The sequence below is a fragment of the Coturnix japonica genome, chromosome 4 (assembly GCF_001577835.2).
Source record: "Coturnix japonica isolate 7356 chromosome 4, Coturnix japonica 2.1, whole genome shotgun sequence".
Taxonomy (NCBI): Eukaryota; Metazoa; Chordata; class Aves; order Galliformes; family Phasianidae; genus Coturnix; species Coturnix japonica.
The window spans coordinates 33170586-33184700 of NC_029519.1; the positions used below are offsets into that span (position 1 = coordinate 33170586).

At 37.5% G+C, this 14115-nt stretch overlaps 1 protein-coding gene across 16 annotated transcripts in view; it reads left to right on the top strand.

Annotated features, from left to right (window-relative positions):
- Positions 1-14115, top strand: part of COL25A1 (collagen type XXV alpha 1 chain) — a 271408-nt gene that overhangs the window by 118667 nt on the left and 138626 nt on the right. The window lies entirely within an intron of this gene.

Sequence of the window (14115 nt, forward strand, 5' to 3'; positions counted from 1 at the left end):
ACAGGGGAGAGAATACAAAAAAATTATATATTAAAAAAAAAACAACAAAACGTGTTATATGGCTGGTTCTAACCAGCCCATATATTTCTTATATTAATTTCAAAAAAAGGGGAGATGAGGCTCAGTGGAGAATGTGCGCTCTGTCTGTCAGTGATTCATTCTAGACAGGCTTAGGACAAGGAGAGTGCCAACTTGCAAACCCAAAAGGGATTTGGTTCGGAGCCCAACAGCAGCAGCTTATTTTTTCTAACTTTTGTCTTAGCTTTTAGAGAATCTTATTTATATCTGGTTATACCGTGGAAGAGAAATTAGTAGCATCTTTGTGAATGCATAAATAATAAAATGTAGATGTTGTTCTCAGTGTGCTACGTGCATTTACCGACTGTTCTATGAGAGAAGGAACTGTCTTGTTTGTTCTTCATTTTCTTTTTACTACTGTGATAATAGGGAAGTCTGTTGAACAAATGAAAAGCAATGATATCAAAGTCCATGAAGAAGAAGTAGCTGATATCTATGACGTTTCTGCAGGCAATCAAGATAGAAGCAGAAAGCTTATTTTCTATGTCCCATTCCTTGCCAAATGTTTATTTTGATAGCTAGTGGCTACATTACTTAGTTTCTGGCTGTTAAAGCATTCTTTCTTTTAAACTGCTGTGAACTCAGCAAGCATTTCAGGGGCATAAAGGTGATTGGGATGCCCCTGTTGAGCCTCTAAGACCTTGCTGAAAATTTGTCTTCACATTTATACTCATCCAAAAAATGTTTGATCCTAATAGAGTTTTCAACGCCTTTGATTCTCACATTCGAAAATGTTCTTCCTTTGGGTCTGATTCTGTTATAAAGCTATTTGGCATTGCTGCATTATCTGGGGAGATGTTCTTTTGCACAGGAATGAATACTGTCTTTCAAAAAGGTAGCTGAGTAGATAAAAATGGATAGGTAAAGATCTGTCTATATTAAGTGTTTGTTGCCCTAATGTCAAATTATTTAGACATTTCTTGTCTTTCAGTGTGATTTGAATCTGTCTTTAGTCTAATTTAATTAAACATGTTCAGGCCTCTTGCCTCTAGCAGAGACTTGACACACATATTCATTATTAATAAAACTTGAGGGTTTTTTTTCTGATTAAATTGTTAGCCTGGATAGCTTAGATTGCTTGCTCTCACTAATAAGCCCTGTAAGTGTATAGGTAAGAACTTGCAAATGATAGCGATACAAGTCCTTTATTTGGAAATTCTTACTGTGTTGTAGTGAATGAAAGGACTAAAATTTGTAATAACTGAGTTAATATTTGTTATTTGTGACCTCTTATATTTGGGACATATCTGAAGATCTAGTAGCCTTTTAGGTGTTACATTGTGTAGCCCACAGAAATGGGCCACCTCTTTTCAGGTGAGCTAAAGCTTGCTGGTTTTTGCCTGTTATTGCACATTTGCATGTGTGCTCCAGCACTCTGGTTTATGGCAGTAGCTGAAAGGCCTCAGTAAACAAGCTGGCTTTGCAGACTCTTCTTATCTTGGATAGGCTTTCACTAATTGCATCAGTATCCCTTTCGTTAGGATTGATATTATAGTCTTAATTCCAAAGTGGTGTTTGGGCTTTGGTGTTCAGCAGATGATTATGACCTTGTATTATCAGCTGAGAGATGCTGCCAGACCATAGCATAGTTTGCCATGACTGACGTGGAGGCTCTTGTCTCTGCCTTTATGCAGAAGAGAATATTCCAATACCCTGTTGTCTGGCTTGCCAAGTAGGTTTATACGCAAACTGTAAATTGTTCCAAACATTGTTGCCAAGTCAGTCTTTTGTTCAGGAGCGTATGAGTTCATATCACTGGTTTTGGTATCTAAGCAGAGCTGTAGACTATTGTGTTTTTTTTTAATCTTTGAGTGCTCTGCACACATGTTGCTCTTCTGCAAGTCTGTGGGGCTTGTAGGTCAGTCGTAGTGCTGGCAAGGGAATAACTGGACTTCTTAGCTCAGATTTAACTCTCTCACTTCCTTATTCAGAGGCACACAAGCATAGATTGAAGTTTAAAAGAGCCTTTTTACTAATGCTTAACCTCAATGGGGTAGTGATTATATCTTTCCGTTATAGTATGAATATAAACTATCCCTGCCTCTAGAAAAATACAGCACTTAGTCATAGCAAGGTGATAATGTTTAACTTCCTGTAAATTCTGCTTTCAGGACAGCACAGCACCATATAAATGTATTAACTCTGGACAGCACTTTAGGTGTAATACTGAACTTAACACTTTTCAACATCCCATTCTACTGGGGGAGTATTAAGTCATGCTGTCCAGTATCACTAAGAAAGATGTTTGTAGAAAGTGGCTTATTCCATTTCTGACACCTTGAATACATCACCTTTGGGCAGGTGTAACTGTTGCCCAAACATCTGTACAAAGAATAATCTTCCATAACAGTAAGCTTCCTGAAGGTTGGTTTGTGAACTCAGAGCTCAATTTTCAATACTACTTCTCAATGAATGTGCCAGGCACCTTGTAGCTTGTCTTGTAGGATAAAAATCAAAAATTTAATGTTCCAGTGTTGCCAGGCTTGTTCTCCATTACTGTCATTTCACTCCAGATGAAATAGGTTGATTGTGGAAAGCTACAGTTGCATTTTGCCCTGTTGAGTCAGGCGCCTTTCTTGCATTACTGGCTTTCAAACGTATGGACTCCTGCATGGGCTTAATCAGAAAACCACTTTGTTAACTTAATTTTATTAATGTGGTTGACTTATGTACCAAGCTGAGTAGCTATGACTCTGCTTGTGATAGATATGTATAAACACTTAATTTCTTTATTTTATTCTCTAAATGAATTGTAAGGGAAAGCCTGTAGCTAAATCTATAGCCAACAACAGCAGTGGACTGTAGGAATTTGATGTGTAATTTTGATATGTAACTAATCTGACCTTTGACTCATATTTACACCATAGCATATGTAAAATACTGTATGTTGGAGGACAGTTAGCTTTGTATTGCATTATGAAGAGTATTCATTACGGTTTTTTTTTTCTTTTACACCGATCCAAATCTCAGGATGCTTGTTTTCTCTTCAGCAACTGTACAAGTAAAAGTCCCATTGCTTCAGGGAAAATTTGCCTCAATCAAAGCTGATAAGCCTCTCTAAATTGTCTTTAAGTAAAAAGCTTTTTGTGTTTGTAGCTGGCTCTGAATGTATATTTGCCTGTCTGGCAGTCTGAAATGACAGATCAACTCCATGTACTTTCCTAAGAGATAGATCTTTGTTTCTTATTTGTTCTGCTGGTCCTTTTTCTTTGTGCAGGTAAAAAAAAAAAAAACAATCTATATAAAATAATGTGAACATTCATTAGGTTTTTGGAATCTCTATTATGTCATGAGAAAGACCTTGATAAAAGAAATGGGTGCAGGTTCCACCTGTGAAAAGGCAATAATAGAGTGGATTAAGTTCTTCAAGTTCAACGTGGGGTTACAGTTGGCTGACAATGTTATAGCATTGGATGCTTTCCAAGCTACTGAAGGTACAGCTGGTCACAGAGAAGCAGCTGAGAGCATCCATTCTCCTGCACAGCTTTCTGTAAGCTCTGTAAATGTGGGCCATGCACTAAACTTTACATTTTCATTAAATATATGTATGTATGTATATGACACTTGAAATAATTGGAAACATAAATTGAAACAAGCCACTATTGTATTGTAATAAGCTATCATTCATTATTTTTTAATCTTATTCTGTGCCTGACTGATTACAAATTTCTTTGGTTGTTCTCTTAATATTTAAAAGAGAGATCTATAAGAAGAAAAATGCAACTCCCAATTGTTTTGGTGTCTGCTGAAGTCTGTTTTATTATGATTATGCAGTTCACTCACATCTCAGCCTGAAGTAATGTCCAGTGGATCAAAGACACACTGCTATATTTCATGAGCGTAGTCTCATGAGTGTGTTTAAAACAGGAGATATGTTGAATACAGATTGTACTTCCTTTGAAGATGTGGTTTTGCAATACTTTTGTTTTCAAGCAAGCACGCTGTTGAAATAATTGAGCCTAAGCAGCAGAATGTAGCCTGGGATAGTAAAAATATTTTACTGCTGTCTGTCAGGTTGGGTATGTGTCTCCTTAGGAACCAGCACCAGTACCACAGCAAAAGTGCACAGGCAGCCGTAAGATGTAAACTGAAGTTATTTATTTTTTTTATTACTTTTTGGTCTTTTGCTGCTGTGTCCCTACTGGGATAAACCAGACAGGCTATTTTTGGAACAAGTGAGTTTAGTTTGCCTTTTTCTCTCCTTGTATGTGAATCACGCATCAACAGAGAAGATGCTTTTATAGGTTAACCAGAAGAAACTGTGACACCTGGGCTCTGGAAGTAGAACAGTCCTGGCACTCTGTTTATCTGTTGGGTTTTTTTTTTTTGTTGTTTTTGTTTTTTTCCTTTCTTTTTGTGGCAAGCAATAATTGTGCTGCTTTTGTGCTGTTACACGACAGAGACTTACTGAGCCTTTTAAATCCACCTATTATTTTTTTTAATTAGAACTAACTTCTGCAGCTGTCACTAAGCTCCTCGTCAGATGATATATTTATTATATTAGAAATGAGAGGAGGCACGTGAGTAAGACTGAAAGGAATATGCTCTGCTCAGGGTAGGGTTTTATGTTTAAATGGGTGATCAGCATGTGTGGGTTAGGCAAAGATGATTGCAGTACCAGTGCCTGACTAGTTATGTGCTGCTGTTAATCCCGTGGTATTGTATTTCATTGTCTACCACTGCACCACTGTCACAACTGAAATCAAAACCCTCTGAATTCAATGAACACTTTAATCTGTCATCATAATCATGCAGGTCTTGTCAATCATGGCTTAAAAGTCAAGCATGCAGATCAGATCTACAGTAAGAGGAGACACCTGGGCTCCATAGTGTAAGTGGAGATTGTTTAGGATATTAAATATTTGGTTCATGTATGTTTTAGTGTTTTAACTAAATATGTTATTGACAGGTTTTTTACAAACTTATTTAAAAATTAAGAAAGACTATTCAGTGACTTTGCAGGAGAACATTTTAGAATAAAACTGAAATAGCAAATTCTGTGGTGGAGACCTTCCTTGTCTGTGGCAATAATTTAAATTTTAGGCTTTAGCTTGTGCAGACAAGAAGGATCAGAAAATGTTCAGAAGCTTATAGATCTTTTGAACTAGATTATTGCTTATGTTTTGCATGGGACTCTAATGCTTTAAGTGATTGTAGTCTCTTGAACATGTATTTGACTTGGCTATTACTATTGAACAAATAATTTTGGTAAGCAGATTACACTTATGCTGTGTTTGAAGTGAATTTATAAGATATATCTTGCACTTTGTTAGTGTAGTAACTTCAATATCATATGTGTAGTACATAAAATGGTAACATTTATCTATTAATAAAGTCAAAGACTATTGCTAGAACGCTGAGATTAAAAAAAAAAAAACAAAAAAAAAAAGAAAAAAAAAAGTGTTAAACTTATTGAAGAAGGTAATACCTTATCTAGAAGTTAGTCTTCTATATGTACTTTAGCAGAATCATGGAAAAATTACAGCAGGAATGTCATACTTTGGTTTCAGAGTGCCGTGTGATATTGGAAGAGTGGTAACGTTTTCAAACTCAGTTTTAAGAGAGTTTTACAAAAATGCTTGTGTTAATCTGAATGGGTACTTGAGAATGCAGCAAAACTCTCAACCAATAATGAGCCTTTGGAGTACCCACACCATTATTGATCCTTAGGTACTTTTACTTTAAATACTTGTTGTGTGCCCCGGTGGTGCTGTGGTAGAAGTGCTGCTTGCAACACCGGAGGCTCGAATCCCGGGGGTTGGACTTGATGTTCTCTAAGGTCCCTTCCAACCTGCACAAGACTGTGATACTGTGATACTTCCAGTGAAAATAACGTGACCGATTGCGGTAAGGGCTGTGAGTAGAAGGCATGGCTTTGTTAGCAGTTGCTATAATAGCTAATACCCTTGCTATTGTGAGACTCAATTTTCAGTGGCTTATGGGTTTTTTGCAAAAAGTTAACAACAGTTTGTTTGCGTTTTCTTTGATAGACGTATTTAACAATCAAAATTTACATGAATTCTGGCTTCTCCTCTTTTTTTATTAACAAAATCTCACATAGAGTCAGTTTGGAGTGAAAGATTGAGATAAGTTGGCTGCTTTTTTTGTGTTTATTTACTTCTGAATTGCCATGTGGGAAAGGAAGGCAGTCAGAATTCAAAATGTGGTAAACGTTTGAAGAAAACATAATTTTTCTATCCTCAGCACAGATTGTGCTTGCACTCAGGCGAGCCATTCCTCCTCCTCAAAAGCAAACCCCAACATCTTTGGTACTTCACCTACAGATGAATGTCTGAGCAGGATTTTTCTTGGGCTTTGACAACGCAGTTCATCAAGTTGCAATTGCACTGAACCTGACAGCTGAGAGTGACATGAAACCATCAAGATAAAAAAAGGATTAAAGAATTAAAAAACAAAAAACAAAAAAGTAAAATTGAAATGCAAAAGGAAAAGAACCCAAAGAACTTGGTAGGAGCTACAGCGAAAGGAATGCGGGAGTACTAGGTTCTGGAATAGGTAGGAAAGGCCATTTAGATTCTAATGTTCTTTTGGGACTTCAGCCCTGGTGTGATCTGAGCCTATGCTCATCTGGCTGTAGCATGGTGGAGGAGCCCTCTTCAGGGAGAAAAGCTGAGCACCTTTGGTCACTTGAGGGAGAATTGGAATGGTGGGGTCTACTTAAGTCACAGCAATGACTAAAGTTTCCCCTGTGCATACAAGCCCTTATGCTTAAGTGAAAAATCATTATGGGTGAGTGTAACTTGGCATAAGCAACATGAAAATCACAGGCAGGATGTGCGCTTCTGTAGTGTTTATTGTGTTGAATAGTAACTGCTACTTATTGCCATCAAGAGGTATTTATTTCTTAACAGCACTATTTGAATTGCTGCCATCCTGCCTGCTCTATCCTGTCCTACAACCTATGACACTGTGTAGGTGCTAGGTAGTGTTAACTCCTTGGGAAGCATGAAATGCTCTCTGCTTAAGGTTTGCATGTCCAAAGCATTGTGCTTGAAAAAGTTGTTAGAATTTATATTGTTTTGTTTTTGTTCTTGAATTTTCCTACAGTACAACTTCTGATACTGAGATATAAACCATGGGTGGAGGATTAGCTTTTAACTGCTCTTCGTTCTGAAGCTTTTGCTTTCGTACAGCTACAGTTGTACCTTACAGTTAAGCAATCATAAAGAATTAGTTGTATATTCTCAGATATGATATTAAAGGGGCTTTGAATTCTGTTAAGGTAAAAATAAATAAATTAAAAAATCTAATACCTTATTTCATCTATGTGAATATTTGAAACAGTTAAATGAAGTTTAGATATTCTCTATACAACAACTGCTTTTTTCATCATAGGGCAAACTATTGATATGGCATGATAATAATACAATGGAATGGCAAGTTGAAATGATGAGAAGACTTTCATGCCTTGCTAGTGTAGAATAGCTATCCCTACATACTTCAGCTGTCCCTCAGCAGTATTTGTAAGCCAGGTGATAGCAGCTATTTCTGTGTTTGTAAAGATGACCATGTGTGCACAAAGTGTTGTATGTTCATTAAAATAGCTTAATGGTGTCACCACTACACTTCAGTCTGCAAGAATCAGCAAACTGTTCCAGTCCAGGCTACTGGGAATTATTTCCAATTGCCTTAACAAGATAGATCAGAATTGCAGCTTGTAGCTAGAGGAAAAAAATCCATGATCTCACATGGATAGTTTGGTTGCTTATCTTATAAATGTAACTGTTGATCTTTGACAGTATTTTAAGTACTGTCAGCTAAACGAATTCTGCCATAGCACTGCAGCAGTGTTGTAGGAACCTGTAAAAGTTTAACAACCTATTTCCTCAGCACTGTTAAACCTTACTAGATTTAGATTGTGTTAACAGCAATGTCTCTTACTTTGGTTTTCATCCTACAGAATGGAAAAAAATTAAATTTAAAAAAAAAAATATTGGTGTTATTAAACATTGTGACTGTAATGCATGCACAGGAATCTTGTAATTCAGTAGATATTTGTAATGTATTTATGAATAGGAAACTGGAAAGCGTGTCCAGTGGTTACCTATAGCCAAGAACTGAATGTTATGCATGTTTTGCTTGTCACGGCTCATCTCCTGCTTTAGAACTGAAGACATTTATTCTTGCTTGAGTAATTTTTTGTCTTTGTCTATATGTTAATAGGCAACAAGAGGAAGCAGAGTTTAACTTTCAGAATTAAAGTGAGTTGTAATTAGAGAAATTCTGAAAGCATATTTTTCATGTAGTCAGTTCCTGAGATCTGGAGCTGCTTTTGGGAAAGTGCTTGAGAACACAGTGTCAGAGAGGTGATTCTTGCTGGGCTCTGCAGGGTAGGCAGCGCCAGGTTGTTTATCTCCTGCTGCTGACTTCTAGTGTAGAGCAACTAAAGGAGCAGTGCTTCGCCTGTGGGAACTGGTCTTCAGCATGTTTTAGCCTTGTGCTAAATGGCAGTACAGAATCAAAGAAAATTCAGAAAAATATAGTAATGATTTATGATATGGAGAAAACTCAGCTGAAGTAACTGGAAAAAAAGAGTATGTTCACCTTACAATAAGTAAGACAGGTAAAAAACAAAAATAGTTCAATAGCAAAATGATGTAAAATAAGCTGGATTGGCAACGTCGCATTTGACATTATGAGACAGAGGAACTTACATCTGTGATTTTATGAGAAAATAAACTTGACAAAAAGAAACAAATAGTTTTTGAAATTGGCTATACATGGTGAAACTTAGAGTCATGTTTAATTTCTTAGGCCAAAGATTTTATAAGGTTAAGGATTAGGCAGTGTTATGGCTATAAAATTAATTCAGAAGTATAGAATTGAATGATGACAGTTTTTGGAGTGGATGTTGCTTTCTGTGCTGCAATGGTATTTAACTACTAAGGAAGAAAGAGTGGAAATGTGAATGTGCAATTCTGGCCGTCTTGCATGTGGTGGTCATGGGATCCTTTCGGCTCCCTCAGTAGTATCTGATACTAGCAAAATGATGTTAGGCTAGACACCTCTAGTCAAACAACATTTAGTATGAACAGAAGTGGTAAAAGAAATCTGACCCAGAGAGGTCAAATTTCTCTACTGTGGATCAGATAGACGGATTTTGGCATTCCCTCAGCCAAGTTGCATAATAGCCTCTGACACCTATCCAAGCCCTCGGCTGCACTGCTGTTTCATGGTGAGCCAAGAAGAAGATGTACTGCGTGTGAAACAATGAATGTTATTTATCCAGCTGAGGCCCAAGGGGAGGAGATAATTTTATGAGGTAGGAAATTCAGGCAGGCTGAATCAGACAGGCTGAGGTACCAAACAGGAGATGGGCATGCCAGGTGGGGTGGCTATGCAGAGTGGCAGGAAAGAAGAGTCCAAGTATTACATTAACTGAAAAAGCTGAGGAAAAAAAGGGAAGAGCAAAAAGGCCTTGAAGAAAGGCCGATGAAGTAAACTGGAACAGATCCATGCAGCACTTGTAAGTAAGAACATGCTCAAGAGATAGAAATCCTCCCCATTCTTCCCTACTTGGTATGGAATTGATGGCAGCTCTGACAGAAAGAACTACAGAAGTGTCTGTCGAATCTCACATTGCCCAGGCATCCATCCCAGGAGAGCTCAGCCTGCTGTGATGTGGCAATCCTGTTTTCTGTCCCTGGTGCCCATACTGGGAGGAAGAGGCTAGTAGGATGGGTCTGATAATCACGCGGCATTATCTGGAATCACTTCTGCTTGTGTCATGCATGCTTCACAGGAATAGGCATTAGGCTCAGCAGCTGCTCTGCTAGTCTGCACCATCTCAGTGGTCCTGCAACTGTAAGACACAAAAAGCTCAGTTTGCTGGGAAGTTGTTTGCTCAAGGTGAGCAGAGCATCACTGCCAGTCATTTCTGCATTTGACAGGGAGAAGCGTGAAATGGGATTAATGGAAAGAGGTGAATTGTGGTCTGGAGTTGGAGAGAGTTGAGTCCACTGGCAAATAAAGGTGATGGAAATTGAAGTGCAACCAGAATCTGTTATTTTGCGAGTATTACAGTTAAACCATGAAGAATTTAAGTTGGTTTGGTTCAGCTGACTGAAAAGTATTTAACCACATTATTGCAGCAAAGTTGCTAGTCTTATACCTAATCATGGTGAAGTAATTCCACTAACTTCAGCAAATTTGATCAAGATTTATTCTGAAAATATAATTGGGCTAATTTTATGTTTTTTGTTTGTGTAGATTTGACACAAAAAGGATATTCTTATTTGCAGTAGAATGTGTGTGGAATAAGCGTCCTTTGAAATGACAGAATATTCTTTTCAAGTACACATGAAATTCTCATTACTTAAAACAGTAGCTGTATGTGAGTCAGGGGTTGTGGGTGCAATGTCCTGAGCATCAATAAAACAGCTAACAGGATGGTGCATGGCTTTGGTGCAGGAGCTCTTAATTACAGTAGTGGTGAATACCTATAACATGAAATATTGACAATTCCTTTGATAATGCTGCTATACTTCTTTTCATAATGAGGGCAAGTTTGACTTCTAGATCAGCTCATGATCAAATTGCAAATCATTTTGGCATACTCATAATGTAGGCTGGATGTTTTTTCTTTTCTGTTTGCATGCTGCTTTGGTTATGTTGAATTTATTTGCTGTAAAAAGATCAGCAATTAAAAGAACATAGGCAGCGCCAGCAGAACTGTATGCTGGTACCACTCATAGCTCCACACTGTTAATAAAACTCTTAGCTGGTTTGAAGCAGTGTGACTTGGTGATCATCACTGGCTTATGGTTAAAAATCTGAGCTCAGTTTTTTCAGTGCTTCAGAAATGTGCACTGCTAGTCTAAAATCTTTATGACTAAAAGGTATCTCAGAGAAGGAAAACATCATTATTGTTCAGACTTCTAATATATCAGTAATTTCCTTTTGGACAAGGGCAATCTGTGCACCTGCAACATTCTTTTTTGCAAAGTGTATGGAAAACTGAAGAAAATCCCCGCCTTTGCTGTCCAATGTGCCAGCAACATCCTGCATCTTCACATTTGTCTTTAATACATCAATGATATAATTTATCACACGATCCATCCCCAAATAGCTAACATGCACAAATATAATTTTAAGAGTATGCTTTCTATTTGTTTTATCTGATTTGAAAAATGTGCATAATCTAAAAATGAAATTTGTGGCACCCATAGCTATTGATTTAGACTAGATTCTCCTATCTGTTCTAGCTGCTTTATGCTGTTGTAGTTGCTTGATGGAACCCTGCAGGTAAAGGATCTATCTGTCTTGGTTTCAGTTGGGCTACAGATGAGTCTTTTTCATGGTGTCTGATGTGATTCTATATTTTGGCTTTGGGAGAAGAACAGTGTTGATAACACGCTGATGATTTAGGTGTTGTAAGTGCTGCATGTAGCCAAGGGTATTTCAGCTTCTCATATTATTCTGCCAGTGCGAGATGCTGAGTGCACACAAAGTGGTGGAAGGGGATAGAACTAGGACAGCTGACCTCAACTGTCCAAAAGGGATGTTCCATACCATATGGCATCACTATATGCAGAAACACTACTTCTATGACATAAATAGCCAAAGCTACTTAGTACTGACTTGGTACTTGATACTTTATATTGGTTATGTTTCTGTTAAAATATGATCTCTCAAAGACTAAAGCTTTTAACTAGCTGAAGTCTTTTAGTCTTTTTTCTAATGCACCGGTCTCTTCTGGGTAAATGAGACGGCAGGTAAAATCTTGTGTTCAAGAAAATAACCATTTGATAACCATTTCTGATAAAATAAATATCTCCTTATTTCTTTCGTTTTCAAAATTCTCTTTGTTGATATGGTATTAAATTTTTATCCCTTAAAGGTGGGGGAAAAAAAGCTTCATAAAAGTCAGGCTCATAAATTGTTTTGGAAAAATAGTTTCTAATATTGTGAAGCTCAACTAAGTTAAAAACGAAAAACAATTAATCCTTGGATAATTTACTTTTACTCCCTACCTAAAGATAAATCTAGTAAGCTTAAGAAAACATCATATTGGCAAACTTAGCTACTATGAATTAACTTTTGCTTATTGCTTGGTATCATTAAGTTTTATTAAGGCAGCTCATTCCACTGAGATTTGACCTTTGTTTTTCTTTTTAAAGGATCCATTTTCAATATGCATAGATGTCTAAAAGAAGCTATTACTTAAATGCTCTGTACTGAATTCAATTCAGCACAGGCCTTTCTAGTAATATTGTAGAGAGGTTTTTATCCTGTTCATGAAAGTTCAGAATATTTACATCCTAGTCTTGTATTTCGTGCAAGCTCCAAAAATAAATAAATAAGTGCAATTGTAAGCTGAAGTTGTGTCTCTGACTCCACTGACTGTTCCTGTTGTTGCAATGAATCTCCACTACATCCTCCAATTAGTGCATAGTTATAAAACTCAAGACAGATGGGAAATTAATATTTATAGCAAAATACCCGCAGTTTTGCTAAGTGGAATTGCTTAGAGCAACAGATGATGTTAACAGTTAAAATGTAGGGAAAGCAGCTTGTTCAGAAAAAGATGAAAGCTCGTGTGCATTCTGAAGCAGTAGGTCATCCAGTGATGGTCTTCCATGTGAGTATTTCTATGTTTCTGTGAATTGGAACCATCTGTGACTTAAAAAGCATTGTTATGTACCAATCACAATAAGTAAATATAGAAAAAAAAATTTCTTGAGGGGGCCCTCAGACCCAATGAGTGTTTGTAAGATCCCCCTATCATTTCTCAGTTTCCAAAGGGTTTACAAAAGGCCAGTGCCTTGACAAAGACCTGAGTAGTGAAGAAGTGTAAAAAGCTGTTAGGGAGTGGAGGAGGATTCATCATCATCATCAGGAGTTGCTCTGCTCATAACTACAGGTCTGAAGGGCCTAGGTGCAGGGATTGAGTTCACTGATGCTCCTTTAAATCCAGGGTGATTTTCCTAACTTCAGTGTTGTGCTTACTGTGGGAATAAGTATTTTTCTTATGTTGAATACTTGCACACATCTGAATCTAGTCTCCTCAGAGTAATGGTTTGAGAGGGGTCAGTGCTTGATGTCAGAGGGAAGAACTGAGCCTAGAGCTTGTTTTTTTTTTGTCATCACTGCAGGTAGCTGCCCAACTGGCAGGTTAATTCTCTATGGACAGCTGTTTCACTGGATGAAATTCCCTGCTTCCTAATATCCATAGCTTGGCATTATCCACATGGTTTTCTGTCTGCGATTCTGTCTTATGCTGGTCTGCAGCTGACATTTTTTAGTTCTGAAGTTCTGTTGTTTTCTCAAGGGAAAACTTCACAGTAGATGCGCATAAATGCGTGTGCACACCTATAGTGGAGCTGAACTGCAATAAAATAGTATTCCAAAAAACTGACTGTGAATATCTTCTTGTGGTATGCTGAAAGACAGAAAAAAGATTGTTTCCAGGTAAATAAGCTTGTAGCTTTCTTTTGCGCGTCTGTGTGTGATCAGCCCAAACTGCATACCCCATATTTGGGAGCTTGGGGCAGCCAGAGAAATCTCACAGCAGGCTGATGCATTGGTGCAGGGATGCATAAGGAAACTGACAGGTTTCAGTGTTAGAGCTGAAAAAATGTTGGAAAAAAGCCCCCATAGAAATGTATTATATGAAACAAGTTGTTACCTGTGTAAGAAGTTTCCATGCATATCTCTTGCAGAGGCCAGAGCATTTCAGGAGAAAGATGCATGTTCTCTATAAAGAAGTTGCATTTTAGAAGTTTTTCAGATACGATAGCAAAATATTCTCTCTGCTTGATATTCTGTTGACAATGAATATCCTGTACAGTTCCTGTTGTCTTTAATGTCTTAATGTTGTTGTCTTAAATTTTCATTGCATTATGCCCCCACTGTCATTAATAGAACAAGACAGAAGCTATTTCCTTTCTTCCTACCTGTACAGGGAGAAGTGACTGTGCATTCCTGAGCTTACAGGAACTGTTTGTCAAAGTCACTAAGAAAAGAGGAATGTGATATTGATGCCTGCAGTTTAGGGAGGATGTTGAAGTGCATAAA